Here is an 18,648-nt window from a genome sequence, read left to right on the forward strand (position 1 = left end):
TCTCTAGATCTTCAGCTTGTATCGATATTGGACAGGTGGACGTTAGACGCTAACGGGGGTTAGATAGTGATTTGCCTTACTAGTTTTTCGTAATCTGTCTAAAAATGTTTTTCCAATTATTGTCCTTGGATTAAACCAGTGGGTGCGTTTCACGTCAGTCTTCAATTGTATGCATACGTAGAAGAATGCCATATCAGTTGTTAGCGAAACTATAGAATAACGTATGATCTTACTTTTACTTCTGTAGTAGAAGAGCAATTATAATCAGGTTGAGGGTTCTATTCGCCGCGTTCCGCTACTACATGGTACGACTCAGTTACCGGCTAAGCTATTAATGAGAGCTGTTCCCTCAATAAACTTATCGACGAAATTTTTTTTGTACGGCCAATGATTTCATTGACTTGATTGAAAAAAAAAAAGCGAAAACATTAATTTAATTAAGTGAAATTATAGGTCCTTAAAACATATTTCGAAAACATATTATACAGACATCATACGGTTAACAGCTTGCGTCTCTTTTGAGCCGGAAAAATCGATAACGAAGTGTCATTCTATAATCTATTCATCATCATTCTATCATGCGAAGCTATCTATGTCGCGCTTGTATTATTCAGAAGGCCTTCGTTCGTGTAGTACATTGGCAGGTCAACCTACGACCAAAAGGTTTACTTCCACAATCAGCTATGTATTATCACGGCAGGTCAAGCATTCTGGGGGAGTTTTTTGCTTTTTCAAAAAAAATATTGTCATTTTTCGATCAGGTTTAACTTGAACGTGTGTAAGGGTCCTCGAAATCGAACACGCCGCCTGTATGGCGCTCTGAAAATTTTCGAGTGTCGTAACTATTAATAGATAGAAATTAATAGTCACTTTTGTCGTGTAGCGTTTGGCACAAGTCATAGTCCATTCATCACTACATTTTCGTCATCCTGTCAATTATAGAACAATGGCATAGTGTTGGATTGCACACTGTCGTCAGTCTAAGGTAGCTATCGATCGCCTCGTTTGCCCTATGCGGAATCGGTAGGTGTTTGTCAAATATGTTCCTTATTGATTTTGCCCACTATGGATTCTTCAACCCAGTCGTTGGTCGCAACTAGTTACGATAATAATGCGATAACCAGTCGTGGCCATTACGGAAATATCGGAGTTGTATTAGCCTAGTCGTCAAATGTTCCACCTATCCGAGTACTCCTGTAAGACGATAATATAGCTGGCTATTTATAATGCGTATCAAGACAACATATGCTCCCTATTGCCACAGCAGCAGCAACTATTTTGTACGCCGAGATATTGAACGTAACAAGGTAGAATACATGAAATGCGGGGATACGATTATATAGAACATGCCTTGCTAAACGTATAGGACGTGACAGAAGGCAAATACTATTAGATAATTTCAATACTGACTATATTTTCAATACTACTGGTCTATGACAGATGAATTTATTAGCCAAGGTTTAGGGCTTAGCCAAAACATGGCTCTCTGGCGTACACACACATACACACACACACACGTTCTTTCTTGGTCCTAATTTTCGAGAAGGACAACTTTCCAAAGCGCACAGTCGTGGCGATCGCATTTTCTCGCTCTTTGCAAACGGCGCACAAACTCTCTATATGATAATTTCGTAGCGTTCCCATTTGGCCTATGAGTTTTTCCCTTTATCGGTCATACATTCACATGAAGTGATGTTTCGGTAGCCCAATGGACCAAAATCAATGTATTCTATAATTATAGTAGATCTCATTGCCGTTCCCACAAGGTGGCGCCACGCTGCAGAGCTGTTTCCCTTCAATGATACGAAATGCCCCATTGTTTCTGCTCTCCTTTGCATGTCTAGCAGCGATATGGTGCGGTTATTTTGTAACACTATCATTACATGTGTAGCAAATTCCGCCTTGCTCGGCCCTGTCAGCTCGTTTTTCTTCCTACAACGCATATTTCTGCCGCCTGTTTGGACGTGTCTATCGACTATCCAACAGTCGTGTCATGGAACCTGGCGTGCGGCGCCAATGTCTATGTAACTTTTTCCCTAAATACCTCCATGTGGTTAGCGTAGAGGCATCTGTCCTTTCGACTGACCGATGGTCTTCAGGCTTACGACATGTTGATGGTTCACTCGACCACGGTGAGCCGGTGCTGCTGATATTGGTGTAAAACTGACGGCTGTATCATTCGCCATCGGACCTATAGCGGAGTCGTCCGTTGAAAGAACGACCGTTATTACCCAATTACTATGGATGTTCTTGTTATTGTCGTTGTTCTTATTGTTATAACTGGTATTGTTATTATTTTCAGTATTATTATCAGCAGTATTACAACAATACCATCATATGTATCACGGGACGTCCTTAGAATGTATCGCTTTTGCGTTGTGAAATCGACGGCTGCGGGTCGCCTGCTAGCCAGAACGACGTCGCGTTGCTTCAAGATACAACAGGAATCAATATTGCGCTATTTATCACTGTGTTGACAGATTAGGTACGCACCAAAGAGAGAACTAAATAGTAATCGTTTGTTTCTAGAAGGATACTGGAATACTCATAAGTGGTTCTCCTTGTGCCTGGAAGAACACGGCGATGATGCATGATGTTCTTGTACTAATGAGATATGGATAATGTACAAGTTATTATCTTGTCTTTGCTGTACAGTTAGCTGACCCTATCAGTATAAGGCCGTTGGCACTATATCCATCCGTATAGTCGACGTTGGTGTGAGAAAGGAAAATTAGATGGCAGTGAGCAGAAGGTTTCCGCAGTTCATTTGTGACACCCACAATCGTAATAAAACGCTTAATGAACGACATTGATATTAAGGTAAGTCATGTTATGTAAAGACGATTTTAATAAAAAAAAAAAAAAAATAGTCGGTAAACTTTTCAACAGCGCCACTCATGAAGCATGTTCTCTGAAATGTATGTATATACATTTAAAAAGCATGTATCCTAATCAAATTTAAAATTAGAATTCGCTATAAATTTTTACTATACCTTCATCTTTGGCATTTCCAATACTTCATTCAATGGACTTATTGATGATGACGACACCTCAGATCTGGGAATCATTTTTCCCGGGTAATAGCTCTACTTTTCCACTGCACAAAAAGCATTTTTCATCTGAGCACTGAAATTTCCAACAATTTGCTTTTCAAACACGTAGAAGCAGCTAGTCATCATTAAATAAAGTGTACAAGATGAACATCTTGTGATTGTCCTCTTGACGGTCTACATATGCGCATCTTTCTCGACTTATTCGCCAATGAAGCTTGTCCTTCACTCAGAGCGATTTCGTCCTATTCAATTGTTTTGGCAAGCGTAATCTCGTAAATGGGTTTGCCGAAATGTCACTAGAATTTCTGTTGATTGGTCACTTGTTAAGAGCCTTATTTGTCGTCATCGGATTCTTGCGTTGTACGACATATAAAAATTACCCATTATAGCATATCATAGACTCACGCTGCTAGACGCGTTCGGCAGTATCGCATCTAGAATGAAACTTACAGCATGTAATGCTAAATCAGGTGACCGGTTAAAGTAGGGAAACCTAAACACGGACGGCATAAGGACTCGGCAAAGGCATGCTTACCCTTTTACTCTACACCAGCGGCCCTTTTGCTCTGTTGCATATTAGGCATATCCACTAACATATTAACTTGTTGAATTAACATTCGGCTAACATGTTGTGACCGACAATAAAAAAATATGTAAGATTGGCAAGAAGTGGGGCACGCCCTTATGAGGGTACGAGCGAGTGACTCAATCAATTGATAGCGGTCAAAGTCCCAGAATTTACGATATCCGTTCCCAGCTATATCTGCTCGTATATAAACATGTATCCTGTAGGCGTTTTCGGGCTTGAAGGAAAATTTGTCGCAGAACGAGCTGAGCCAATCGATTGAGGACGGCTTCAATGAAATTACAAGCCGCAGCCGTACTTATCATCAATAAGCTTCTACTAAACTCTTTCTTTTAAATCATGCAGGACGCCTTTCTGATGTTTACGCTATTCGGTCTATAATGTTCAAGTTTCATTTATCTGAGGCATCATACCGTCCGCGTCTAGATTGCCTCAGTTTAACCGGCCGCTTGACGCGGCAATAAATATTGTTAGCAATAAAGAAAAAAAAAAAAAAAGCCTTTTTTCTAGAAGTGACGCCGCCGAACGTCCACAGTAACGTCAACCTATGATGTGCTGTAATGGGTAATTTCTCCTTGCGTGTGCAAATATACAGCAACATCGTGGGTACGTCCGGGCTGTTCATTATCTCACCAGTTTTTGTCTATGCCGTGTTTTGTTATCTCTGTACCGTGCGGAACTGTCTAAATCTGCCATCGGCCTAAGGTCTTCATCTACGCAATTTGGATATGTCTATCGCCTGTGCCCACTCTGGACGCATGGAGTGAGGGTCGCTCCACTCCTAATGTCGGTAATAGTCCGCGGCGCAGAAACACGTGAGAATTACACGGTTACAACCTGAACGAGAATACAAGGGTAGTCACAGACGGTACCAGTAAGCAGTAACAGTAAATCGTCCCACCGGATTCTCGAATGTTTTTTCGGCCTGTTCAACTTCTGCTCAGCCGGCCACCAGGAATGTTTTAGTGGATGGCATCGCAATGAGCCCGTATCAGCATCATGATACGCCGTACCGAAATAGTGCGTACACAACAAAAATACGTATATGGAATAGAGCAACGGTTTTTTCGATGTATCACTTCGTTTCGATTGCCGTTGCCGTCATAGTTATCGTCATCTCTGACGACAGCGGCGACTCTTTTGGCTGTCGTTGTTGCTATTGTTGTTGTTGTTGTCATAGCAGCTTTTCTTGAATCGTCATGATCCACCGTCTGGCTTCATTCGTTGGGTTGAGACTACGGGACTTTTGCCCACAGCAGATATGTCCAGAATTGTCCAGACGGTGCGTACGTCGCACCACATGCGAGTAATCGGACGATGTCAATGGCGAAAGCAGTAGAATAGAAGCATGGACACCAAACTACTCTTGAACACGCACTGAAGACTCTCGTGCGCTTCTGTTACAGACGATACAAGTGTGTGCGCGAGTCTGTGCCATTGAACGCGTCATCTACACAAATACTACTTAAGCTACGACGGCGGCTTGCTAAGTACAGCTGCTGCCCACGCTCTTGGCGCCCTCGGCAGCCGACGCAGGACTTTGTCGAGAATTCGAATGTGAGCAAAGCGCGCACGATTTCGTATGCAGGCGTCTGCCAACAATGAATGTCGCCAAATATGAATAGTAGAGAACACCCGCGCGCCTGTTTGCTAACTGGTCAATTCATAATCGACAAACGATCGTCCATGCTTTTTGGGGTGCTGTTGCGAAACGCAGAACAGAACTAGCTCAGTGCAATCATGGAGCGTAGACCGTAGCCGCGCAGCACCGATCTATATAATTTGCTACACTCCGCAGCGTCGTCAGCGCAGTCCCGTAGTGATGTAATACGGTTGTTGCGTTTTACGGAATAACGTGTCGTGTGCTGGTGATGACAACGAACTAGCTTGCGGGAAATATACGTATGTATAGCGTGGCCTAGATGCGTGTTCACGTGGAAAGCAGCGGGCACAATCATTAGGGTTGTGGCGGTAGATCGAAGTATACTCTAAGCTTGAATGTTTCTTCGCGTTAAGAAATGACTTTTGTCACCACATGTGGGTCGGTATGGCATGGGGTTGGGAAGCAATCCTAATCACAGTAATAAGAACAATAGCAACGATAATAACAACATTAGCGCTATGCTACCGCGGGCCAAATTTCGAAAAAAATCTTAACAATTTTAGGACACGTACTAATCAACTTAAAGGCCAAAGCAAAACATTGGATTTTATGAGGAACACTTTGTTGTGTTACCGTTGATGTACGGCGGTGAAATCGATTTTGTTTGTTATTTAGCCATTGGTGTAAGTAACGAAATGATATTCTGTCGCCGTTTGGATGAGCAGTATATGAAGATTACTGCGTAGAATTTTATATGTATCTAGCATGTGTCTGTTTGTACTACGTTCTGTATTAACGATTGGTCTCTTCCACCTGTACAAATACAAAATGATCCAATGCAAAAACAGTTAGACCTGAAAAAATGATATCGTACCCTGTGGTCCAACACAGGAAAGATGACTCACTCATCTTCTTTCCTTATTGGGCCATTCACAGCCTATGTAAATCAATACGTTTTAATGGAACGCAAAAGCAGACGCTAAACCAACATCCTTTACTCGTCGTACAATGTTTACAGTGTTTTGGAACACCGCAGCTTTTTTTCGTTTCGCAGGTTTTTCGTTATGTACGTAGGTGACAAAGTATTTAAGTGGCTCTATCTGACAGATGCGCTGCCATGACCAGTTGCTTAAACAATCGATGCAAACATTTACCATGGCGCACTACAGGCTTCTCATAATTTTCGTCGCTCGTAACATTCAGCTATCATACTACTGCTATTGGTGCCGACTTCGAAGGTGTATACGAGCAACATCAGAAGACTCTTCTGCTATCACCACTGTATTTTGCTGGTCCACAGAAGCATCGGATAGAACAGCTGTTGACATGGCGTCATAACGCCCCATTACCACACGTTCTCAATCAGCACGTCTCCTATGAAGATATGTATAAGCAGAATGCATCTAGAGGACACAGACATGCCCATCCAATACACTACATTGTTACGGCTACCAATCGGCAAGAATTCACGTTCGTGAGTCTTAACCTCGCTATATTTTTAAATTTTTCCCTTAAAAGACTACTCTGAGAAATAACACCTGCGCCAGCAACTTTTGGGGCTCAAACACGATCTATTGTGGAAGCTTCCTTCGATTGCAAAGAGGCAGAGAGAGAAAGCCTAGGGGGCTCGTCAGCGAGAAGTGTTCTTGTCAGACGATCGACGACGATTTATCTTCGAGTCTCTGATATTTATAACCCTAAATTGCCATTATTATTCATACTTTACCGCCCCACGACGTAATCGCTATCGTGCATTCACGGGCAGATCCAATGCTCCACTTGGTCGATGGCTCCGAAAGTACTATTACTACCACCGTTATTATTATCTGTGATTTCGATTTTCGACTGTGAGGGCAAAGCGAAAAAACGAGGGAAAAAGACATGCAGCGCAGGGACACGAAGAGAGCATTTTAGGACAAGGAAATTTCTTAGCAACCCGGGATCATTATTTGACGCGGCCCTGCCATAATGCTTTTATTCAATATATAGATTTTATCTGAAAGCATATGTTGTTCCAACGATGAGGGACGGCGATGGGTTAGTTGTTCGGCCTAGTACGCAAGTGATCTTAGGACACCAAAAGGGTGATGGAAGGATCGCGTTCAATTTCCTCAATTCCGAACAGCCTGTTCTGTATTTCGCGCACTTTATAAGTGGCTAATACAAATAAGGTGACGTACAACTTGATGACATTATTTAACTCGTATGTTCAGAGTACTAAATATCTCATTTAGGCTTTTCGTTTTTCTATGTTTAACTATGAAAAATGCGAGATAGTTTCTGGTAAAGATAGATTATTAGCAAGCGGCCCATGTCCAAAATGGTTTCGACACACTATCTAAGTGGTTGATGAAGACCTATAATGACGACATTGATGATGATGATGATTAGATGAAGTAAACTTGCCCACTATTGGCATCAAAGGATCTGTTTGTTTAGAACATTGCTGTCAAGCTTGAGCGTATCATACACACAAATGATTTCAGTATAGCGCGTATAGTGGCAGTATAATGGTTCATCAATTGACTAGTCGTGTTGATCACTCGGGGCTACTCTGCTAACGCGAGCAAATCTTCTCATAGTCTATAGAGCCATAAGATCTATGGCAATTTTGTATGCTTTTTAAAGTCTTTTTTTTTCCAGCAACAATTAATAGTTGACGAAAAACGCTCGCTGCAAAAACATATGCGACAGCATTTGTGATTCAGTCTGTAAAGGACTCGGATACAACCTGCGTTAAAAAGTAAGCAGTCCGCTTGATAAGCACGAGCGCCGTGGCGGCTGCATTTGCGTGAGCGTTCTCTGCCCGATGTTTTTTCATTGATGAAAACACTTTTAGAACGAACTGATGATGACCTGTCTTCATCAATTTTCGTCAGTCATCCTCGCTAATAGGTTTCGTAACGATTCTGGGATCTGAAGTGAGAATTATAGGCTCTTATATAATCTGCTCACTCATCATATTGTAACTGTATGGAACTGAACTTTATCATGGTTTGTTACGATGACAGTTTGTCTCGGCGTATGGCTTTTCTTAGCCAGCTATAGTCTACACGTAACATAATTTGATAGATGCAAACTATCGAAGATTTTACGCACGCCTGCCAACTCGCTTATCAAAAAAATGGTTACCACTCCCCAGCGTATGGATGGGAAGGGCCATGACTGGAATGGTCATTTTTTTTTTTTTGTGCAATGTTATGTTTTCAATCGGTACAGACCTCAGAGCATTTCTGATCAGTAAAAAGTCAGCGAATGACTGCTCCTCTGATAATTATGCCACGCTCATGTGCAATCGGACGGAAGGATTACTAGATCCAACATCTAGTTTTTCCAACGCGATCCAATATGGTTGGCGCTAAGCAGTAGAAGTACGAACTTCCCGAGAGCTCCACACAGCCTCCTCGACGGGAAAGCGAAAACGTATGAAGTAAATAAACTAACCGTTATAATTATTACGCTTCCTGTATTTGTTTCCTTCCTTTTGAACGCTGTACACCAAAACGGCACGTATCGGTCTATATATGCCTATATTATTCATGCATAAACTGATGCATATGACTTATTTCAAACCACGACTATATATTATTGCGTCGACTATGGTCATCTTTTCTCCCTTCTTCTTTCCGGCTAGGCCTATTTCGTGATGAGGCGCGAAATTGAAGTGCGCCACAGCTGAAAGGTGTACGGACACGGATTTTGTGCCCATCATTCCCCTGTGCTTAACTGCGCTTGGTTTTACTGCATGTTTCTAGGAATACCATTAGGGTATCTGTGCTTGCAACGCTAGCCGTTACCAGTTCGACTTCTTGAAGTGTTACGGCGATTGACGCACGCGAGCAAGTAGCGAATGAAAAGAAAGGTTTAAAGAAGAATGCTTTTGTTTGCTCTGAATGCAAATTCGAAATGAAAACCCAAAAGTAAGGCAAGGGTTGAAGCAACCTGGGGGGGGGGGGGGATTATGGACTATGATGGCAAAAGCACACAATACGTGTAAACCCCCATATATTTTTACGGATGTTGATATGATGTGATATCGGATGTGGTACGGAACCACTGGTCTCGTGATGTTCAATGCCGGCGGACCTGCAAGGTTTCGCTTCTGATAAGCTGTACTGTAGTACATAGGAAACTGAATGCGTTCGTTTTCAATCGGCTCATTACCAGGCTCTGGAAGTGTCTCCTTTGTAGCTATATGTCTTGTTGTAATCAAAACCAAGCAAACTACGTTTAGAGATTCATTTAGGATCATACGTTTAGATCACAACTTACAAAGTAATTGATAGGAAGATGTATACGCCCTATTCAATAGAGGCGACATTTAGTATTGCAAAAACATCTAAAATCAAAACAGTTATTACATACGTGTCGTCGAGTGAATAATGTTTAGTTTGGTATGAATTTGTGACGTTTTCAACGATGATAATAATAATAATAATAATAAAAGCAATGACTACAAAAGAAGATATGATTGCCCTAAGGTTACAAACAGAATCTGGAAAAAATTTTGATGGCATCACCAGGCCACTTGAGTGCCAGCAGTAATAATATCTATTGTCTCTTAGCTATCCCGCTGTGCGTACGCGACATCCATAAATGGGTAAAAGAAGTTGTCAAACGTGACCATACAACTTCTGTGGATAGCAGCAAATCATCACTTACACTCACATAGTGGCGTAAACGCTACGCAGATCTTCGCATCCATTTTAATATATAATTGGTCGATGAAACTATCAACAATGTATATATAGCATCCAAAACGTTGCATGTTTCCATGTCTTCGGATGCTCAGCGTTTTCTGTCGGAAATCGATACGTTAATGCAAGACAATGCTCAACATTTCGGCACAGATTACTGCCGGGTGGTCGCACCTGTTCGTATATATATATATATATATATATGTAGTTTTGGCTTATTACTGTAGACTTCACCTTCTTAGGCACAATTGACTTTTACATATATATATATACATATATATACATATATATATTTATACATATATATATATATACATATATATATATATATATATAATGAGTACCAGTCACAACACAGAAATCAGTTCTCACCAGTCCTCACATCGATCTATTCACCAGCCCCCCGGACATCGGATATGTGGAATGCAAATGAATCGATAATAGAAAAAAAGAGATCATCTATGAACGAAACATAGCAAATCATCGTGTGACAAAGAGTACTTAGCTGGCTATAATTTTTTCAAACCTATCAAAACGACTCAGTGAGACAACATTAAAAATTGCAGGAATCGATACGCTTTTGTAGCTTTCTTTACGGCCTCTTTTACATGTCTTTTCGTGGGTCCGCTTTTCGGCCCAGGGGCGCTTTCCAGCTGTGAGTAGATTATGAACTATACATATTATATAAGTGTTTTTGAGTAAAATACGCGCTTGTCATTGTATTTTTTACCATATAGTGGTCGAGGCCGTGGCAAGTGCCGCCCTTACACCATATAGAAAGGTTTCCTCCTTAAAAGAAGCAACAATTTGGTTTGCGGTGCTCGCGATTTTGTTACTGCCAAATTGGGTGTCAAGCCGGGGCGGTTTGTTACGTGGCATTGGTTGAGATCTGCCCAAAATTCTCTCGAGTAGAGCGTTGGTTTTTTTGGCAGCGGATAGAGTGGCGTACAATATCGCGCTATCTACAATTGACACAAGCGCAAGTGACGAAGAGACAATTTCTGTTACGCAAATCTGTGGGCGATGTGTACGGCCGGCTGGCTGACCACCCTGACGTAGTCCTAACAAAAATAAAGAGAACCCCGTCGAAGAAGCAGGATTGCGTGTGAGGACATCGACGGCAAACGTATATGCTGGCGTGTCGGCTCGAAGACGACAGACTGCAACCGGCGATGCTGTTCGGCCTGTCTCAAACGTATGCGTCCTAAACGAGATAAAAAGGGCGAAGCGGACCAAAGCCGCGATAGAGCTTTACTAGCTTGAAATTTAGCTTTTTATTATGCTTGTTGCATTTCGTGGTCCGCTGATTGAAGATAAAACGAAGCAAACCATTGCCGCGTCGAGTAGCTCCTCTTCGAGCTGACCGTTTCAGCAATACAGTCCTCTTCTATTCTATATACAAACAAAGGGTGTAAGAAGTACACTTCATGTCTGCCAGTGATGATGTTTCAAACAGTTTTCTTCTGCGTATCGATAAAAGCGTCATTTTTGATTATGTTTAATACTCTTATGGTGGTAGCAGGAACAGTGGACCCAAGCAAGAGACGGAGATCAGCTAAACCTTACCGTACAACCTATTTGTTCGTGCTAGTTTACTTATATTATTAATTTCTTCTGCATTCTACAACAAAAGATAACAATTCATGATGGATCACAGTTCACTCAGATTATTCAAATATTTCCATTTATCCCTCTGGGTCAGGCTGTTTAACCAAATACGCATTGTCTTCTTTTCGATATTGACACCCCATTGTTGGGAGCACTAACGATTTTAAAACGGACGGATATTCATTGATTCTCGAAATTTTCCCGCTACAGAAAAAATCATTGCTGATAAAATATGGTTGTTATCAGTTGCTGCACTGTTTGCTCGTGGTTACCTCAGACATGGGTCAGAAAATCCACCTTGAAGCACCATCCTTATTTTCATAGTTTAAAAGTATATTTAAATTAGTCATTAAACCTTTGCCGACTGTTAACCGCGACAATACTGTAAACAGCTCTGCCTCGAACGTCACTGGCCGTCAGACTCTCTGCTTATTGTGTACACAATGCAGCCAAAAAAAAAAAACACTAAAAAAAACTGTTCGATGTGTTGATCCTGTCGAACGCACATGCAAGGCCTAGCAAGATAATTACATCGTGTTGTGACTCTAAATGTCGCAGGAAGGGCAACAACAATGACGTCAGCCACGACAGTAATGTTAACAGCACGTCATCGATTGTTTACATACATCCTACTTAATGCAGACATTTGCCCTTCTGATTTAGCAGAACTTTAAGTACACCAGCGGCACTAATAGCAGCAGCCCGACACAAAGCACCAGCTATGCTCGACATCTCTCAATTGCATGAAACTACAGTCTTTATAGACGAAGTGTGGGAGGACACAGCCTTCCAGCTTCACTGCCGTTTTGAAATCGTCGTCGCTGTAATTGTGCCAGCAGAAACGGCCGTGGTGACTGCTCCAGACAATTGTGGTGTTTCCTTGAGGGTGCCCCTCGTTAACTTCCAGTCCGCTGTGCCTTTACCTGTCCATTCACTAGAGCCATCACTGGCTTGGCGGACGATAAAGCCTACGGGACTGTTAGGCCCCTCGACTAATTCCATTTCCGTGCCACCTCTGCCGCTGACCCTCTAATAGAAACAACAGCTACCGCGCGCTGCCATACGAACGCTGGCGCATCCCTTCAGTTTTCATTACCTAACTTGTACTAGCTTGCATACAGATATGCACGATTTTATCAAACACATTTATACATTTGCTAGTTTTTGAAAACTATAAATATATAGTACCTTAAAGCGATTCAAAGATAAAATGAGCGAAGATAATTTCGATATAAGCTACGATCCTTATATTAGTCGCTCGTCTTCGATCTTGGTAGTTGTAGTCTCGCACTGAGTTTTCTGGTGTTCCAATCAAATTGCCAGTTAAGCCTGAACGATATATAGACATAGTCATCACAGTCTTCATAGTGCTAGGGCATCTGTCTCGTTTGAATAGACAAATTCACAATTATATATCTGTACGCCTGTGCGCGAATCCGTAATATCAGCTTGGAACAAAACTCCCACGCGGCACTCCATTCCTCTGGTTTATCGGGGACAGATGGTTGGATTAGAGGTAAACGATAGCAATTATCTCTCCTCGTAACAATACGATAGCTGTCGCAAAAACCGCGTTGTCAAATAAGCATTAGCTTCAATAGTAAGGAACAGGACGTACACGTTTTACAACGTTCGTACCCGAGCCTAAGGACTTCGAATTTCGAAGTCTGATTACGTGTATTCTTACTTTGCTTACCTCTGACGAGCTACGGCGACCGAAAGGCCGTATTCGAAATGAGCATCGACCAATTATCTAAAAAGCTATTTCATAACAATAGTCTCTGTGGCTTGTTCCTTGTTCTTATCTTGCGCTAAGTTTAAATCATATAGCTAAGTGTACTCTTTGAAAATGTTTAGTTAAGATATTTCCTTCAGAAAGTTAAGCCCAAAATAACATAAATATCGGTTTAAACCAGCGAAGCTGACTCAATCGAGAGCAGTACTTCAATGGAGTGCACTGTAGTCAAATACGACCTCAGTAGCCATCGAAGTGAACAAAATAGAAAATTCACCGTCACTTCGAATCCTAACTAATATAAAGATAGGCAGCACCAGGATGTTATCTATGTTTTAGTTTGATCGATAGCTAACAATAGCACAATTTAGCTATAATAATAAGCATCTATTTGAAGATGTCCATTATCCGTAGTAAATAAATACCCCTGCTGGTGCAGCTGCCAATCGCTTGTTTCCCTTCAACGAAATTTCAGAAAATAATTATAATAACCGCCATCAGATCTCGGTGCCAAGTGAATCGCACCGCCGTTTTCGATCACGTCAATGGACGTACGACTGCTGCTGTTTACGAGAACTACAACTACAACTGTTTATAAGGTTCGTTAATATTCGTCCATGATAAACATCTCCTAGTGGGTGGCATATTTGCCCGGTAGCCTTTACGATATGGAGTTGTCTAGGCTAGGTTGGGAGCCAGCTGTCTGACGGATTGCCTAAAAGCGATACCGGACATTAAATTCGAAACAGAGAGACATGACAAACATGAATGGCAGTACAGGAAGTTTACCGAGCTGAACACTCTCAATGGGTTCCTGCAATCGGAAGAGCGTAGACGGGGGGCTATAGTGGCAGTCTCTTTTTTCTCACGCACAAAACGACGGTGTCGTTCTCCCTTTCGGTGAGCATAACAAATAACGATAGAATGGAATGTGATTCAGTTCAATCATTATAGAAAAACATAAGCCAGGCATCGCTGAGACTCAATATGCAACGGCGGTTATGAGAATTCAACTTTATACGCTACACTAACTGTGGGCGCTGACCTGATGTGCTCTGCCCTATCCTGCTCTGGTAAAAATGAACGGCCGGGTATGTCGCCTTGTTCCTTTCGGAGTCTCTGTTCTAGGTGGCCTTGAAAGCAATCGACGTCTGACGATCGACAAATATCTTCAACAAATCTCACAATTGATGTTCTCCGATCACGCGCAGTTCTATCCTGGCCAATTTTCGCCATCTTTGCCGTATAAAGACGACGTCAAAGGCGTCCAGTACGTGGTAGCGTATTTGCACTTGCCGGAAGCAGCAGAAGCAGATCTCCGAATTTGCCAACAAAACAACCACCACGCATTCGTGTACAGCAGCAGCAGCAGCAGCATTAGAGCTAGCAACAGAAAATGACAACAACGACGACGACGAAGAGCATCAAGAAAATAGCGATATGTCAACAAACACACACACGCACGCACGTCAGTGCATGGAGCTGCCGAAGACAAAGTAAGGAGCTGTCAACACGTGTAGTAGACGTTAGGTTCAATCGAAGACAAAGCAACAATGATATCTCGAGAAGGCATCGTTTACAATGCAGTGATTGCAGTAAATGTGAGAGTGTTACTTCTCAGGCCGCTAAGCTTGTCGCCTGCTAGGGCAGCTATAACTAAGCCAGTCATTCTCGTACTGTAGCCTTAATCGTTCAACCAAAGCCAACAAGACTTCACTCATATGTAACGAATCATTATTACGGACTACCTCTACATTGTAGCGAGCAGCAGTGACCGTTCCTGGTCTAACTACGTTACGTCACTGCGACTGATGTACCGATCTGGCTTGTTCCACCTTTTTCGTGATTTAGCGGCTATGTGATATACATCAAATAACGTGTATCGCATCTATATGAGCATTACTGGCGCACTGTGGCGCCGCCTATGAGGCGAGCAGTCGTGACATCTTTCAGAGTACATGCGAATCGACGCCATCTTACACCCGTCAATAAATTTCACTATTACTATCATTATCGTTATTAATGTTTGTTATCAATGACAAAGCAAGGGATGAAAGTAACGAGAACGCACGCTGCGACGGGCGCACCGATCGTAAACAAATCAACCGATGAAAGCCGTACGCGTATCGATGTGCTTGAACGCAGCCGGTAGCTATCGAAGTTATTTGTGAATCATTACCATTTTTTGCGGAACTAGTCGCTAAAGTTACTGATCAATGTTCGAACGAGAAAACATCTAGACAGTGTTAGGTTAAACAGTAATTCAATTACTCGTAGTATATTCGGATTGTCGTTTTTAATGGCTAAGAGGCCATTGAATGAATTCGACGAAAACACAAACAACAATAAGAACACAGCTGTTTTTGCGAAATTGCCTCTTGCAAAAACTAGAAAATTTACGAGGTTTTAATCGAGGTGCCGCTTTGGCAATCGCAGCCGACATATTTGGGTATAAAGTAAGCCTATTTAAATACAAACACTGAATAAAGTACATACTGCGAACAGCAAATTGGAAAAAAATGAACCAACTCACAAACTGCTCTATATCCCGAGCAGACCTCTGTTCAAGAGTCCTCGGTGCAAATTTGCCTCTGCAGTTGCTCAGCCTTGGCTGCTTTGTAGACACCTGGTACCTTCTAAGCCGCTACATATAAATACATTCGAATCTGTGAAATAACGCTCAAGTCAATTGTACCTTACCATTTCCCGCGTCTTATTCTCTGGCTATCTAGTCTGTCAAAAACTTCGCCTGAGGCAAGACGAGCACATTACCATCTTCTCATTTCCTAAACTGTCCAACTGCAACATGAAATTGGCTTCGAGTTTATACCATCGGTATGGCACATCACTTCCCCAATTATTTCCTTGCTTCCTTCGTCCATTCGGAAAAAGCGTAACCTGCAGACCCTCCCCAAAAATAGAGTAGTCCTGAGTTTTGAACGTAACAGTTCAGGACTACTTGATCTCCTTCCAATTCACTTAGGCTTCTTCGATCCTTGCATTGAGGATCTTGCGAGGCACGACTAAGCGATATCATGTATCTATGTATGTACATGCTAAATTCACGTCTTCCAAGAATGATAGCCCGCTCTGTACATAACGTCTCACCAACAATAAGTACTGTGGTTAGCCAGGAGCTACAGCTGCAGCTTTTCCAGCAAGGACCCACAGCACAAGAGCTGGCACAGTTTTTGCTGATTCGTGATTTTTCTGGTCTGCATTTTAAGCACAAATAGTCATAATCGCATAGTCCACTCGAGAGCTCCATACAAATAAGACACCATCCATATACCACCTCACACAATATCACTATGGACGTTCATATATTTCATCAAGGTCTTGTCATCTTCTTTTTTGTGTCCCATTAATTCAGCAGGCTGGCAGGCAGGCAGGCAGGTAGACAGGCAGGCAATGGACTAGTGACAGCTTATAGACTTTGCTACAAACTCGAGCACTCGGATGAGGAGCATTTACTGCATTTCAGAGGAGAAAAAACTTCGACTGGAGGCAACGAAAACAAGCGGCCGGCGTAAACGAATCCAGACCCCATCATGACCACTAGGAAAAATAGCTTGATAGATTCAATTGCAGTACGTGCACCTCAATCTGACATCGATGCCCGATGCAATTATTCCCTTAAGATGATTTCTTTGCGGTAGAGCTTCGTATCTCAGGCATCAGTACTAGCGAATGCGAAACGACCATACGAGAATAGCACGATCTCCACGTGTCACTGCTTTATGCCAGTCGATCGCTGTTCCTGTCGTGTCTTGTGAGAGGTCAGACGGAAACGACAGCTAGGAGTTTCTGCGATCTTGGCGTGCTCCTTGTTCAACGTATTGGGCATGACCAAAGCGTAACTGGTCTAGACTCGTTCATCACAATCGTCGAACTGATAACGACCTTTGTCTAACAACTTTTTCAAAATAACACACGTTTCACGTAGAATAAATGCTTGTCTCCTCTACCATTTCGATATTTCCCACGCAACACCTTCGAGCGGCCGTGTTATATTTGCAGAACTCATATAAGCAAATAATTGCTCTCTCGAACGTATCAAGAAAGATGCAAGTAATTTAACTTAGTTAGATGGCAAGAAATAAAAGCAAATACAGATCAATCAAAGACAAAACAGTAAATTATCGTTGCCAAAAAAAAAACTTAGAGCAAGCAAATAACCCTATGCTTTCGTTTCGTCTTTCTGTAACGTTTCTTTGCGCGTTACATAGTTTCGTCACAGATTTTCAACTGAGGAATCGATATCTACTCGTTCAGATTAGAGCTTCAGACAGCTCCATCTCGCGATGCCGCACTCACCTCAACCGTCGCGCCACTTAAACAGCCAGACACAACCAACCCAAAGCCGATCTGGCCTGTGGTTGGGTCTCCTGGGCAATGGCGCGGGGGCAACTGGATCGCTACTCCATACCGGCGTTGTTAGTCCACGGCGGACGCGACCGTGCAATTCGATGCGGCGACTGCATCGATCGTAGTGGCAGCAGCAGCAACGGCAGATTCTGTTCGTTGCTGCGCGTAGCAGCCACGGTGGCTCAGACCGCCGTGAGTTGCTGGCATCGGCGAAGCCCTCGCCCCCTCATGCGCCGTAGGGCAGAATGTTAACTCGCGCGCGAATTCACTCACCCAATCCAATCCAATGGTATAGACCAGAGCAAGAAGGCCGAGTCAGCCAGGGCCGAAGCGAACCGTACTCAGCAAAATGAACAGCGACCAGTTTCTTGCAAGCGGCCACGTCTGCGTATGGTAGACATGTATCGTTGGCGATACTGCAATTCCGGCCAGCTACTGCTCGATCTGACCGCTGCAAAAGATAGGAGTATACCGGGGTGGGTGAAGGCTTACCGTTACAAGCGAACTTATACAAATGAGAATAGTATGTGTGCATACTTTATTCGGTATCTTCGTGACCAACTCGAGTTCACATGACCGTCATGGCCAACCAAAGGGATTGACAGTGCATCTTGTCAATGGTATACGAAGGATGGATATTTTAGACCTCAAAGATCTAACTGCTCTTAAAGGAATATGGCGTGACAATACACCGTGAGGTTCTTGATATACTAGACTATAGCTCACGTTACGACGGGCGTTAGTTCTGCTAAAACGCTATATATGCGCTCTCTATATAACTTCTTCACAGTCGCTCGTAATTTCAGGCGGCCGAGCTATTTCGGAACGACGATACGCTTAAGCATAATTAAAAAACTATGCTAGATAACCAAAAACGCTGAGTCAACAAATAAAATGCACTGTTTTTCTCTCCGAGTTGTACGTTAACGTAGCGGAGCTAGTTTCGAAAGGTCACGCACCTGTCGAATTACCTCTATGTTGAGCTACATTCATATATA

General features: G+C 42.6%; 2 protein-coding genes across 10 annotated transcripts in view; one reads left to right on the forward strand and one right to left on the reverse strand.

Annotated features, from left to right (window-relative positions):
* The window catches only part of LOC111244100 (uncharacterized), a 43,614-nt gene extending 25,827 nt beyond the window's left edge, over positions 1-17,787 (reverse strand). For 3 of the 6 annotated variants that reach the window (XM_086979407.1, XM_022790750.2, XM_022790751.2), the window contains exon 1: positions 17,600-17,787. The gene's annotated coding sequence lies outside the window, so the exon portion shown is untranslated. Of the gene's footprint in view, positions 1-14,327; positions 14,986-15,030; positions 15,213-15,982; positions 17,177-17,599 lie in introns of those variants that run through there. The other 3 variants (XM_022790752.2, XM_086979406.1, XM_086979405.1) reach the window with 3 other exon arrangements.
* The window catches only part of TfIIFbeta (transcription factor TFIIFbeta), a 26,582-nt gene continuing 10,074 nt past the window's right edge, over positions 2,141-18,648 (forward strand). For 2 of the 4 annotated variants that reach the window (XR_015320502.1, XM_086979424.1), the window contains exon 1: positions 2,141-2,820. The gene's annotated coding sequence lies outside the window, so the exon portion shown is untranslated. The remainder of the gene's footprint in view (positions 2,821-18,648) is intronic. The other 2 variants (XM_086979423.1, XR_002670742.2) reach the window with 2 other exon arrangements.

Source organism: Varroa destructor, unplaced genomic scaffold (assembly GCF_002443255.2).
Source record: "Varroa destructor unplaced genomic scaffold, Vdes_3.0 BEIS01000002.1, whole genome shotgun sequence".
NCBI lineage: Eukaryota > Metazoa > Arthropoda > Arachnida > Mesostigmata > Varroidae > Varroa > Varroa destructor.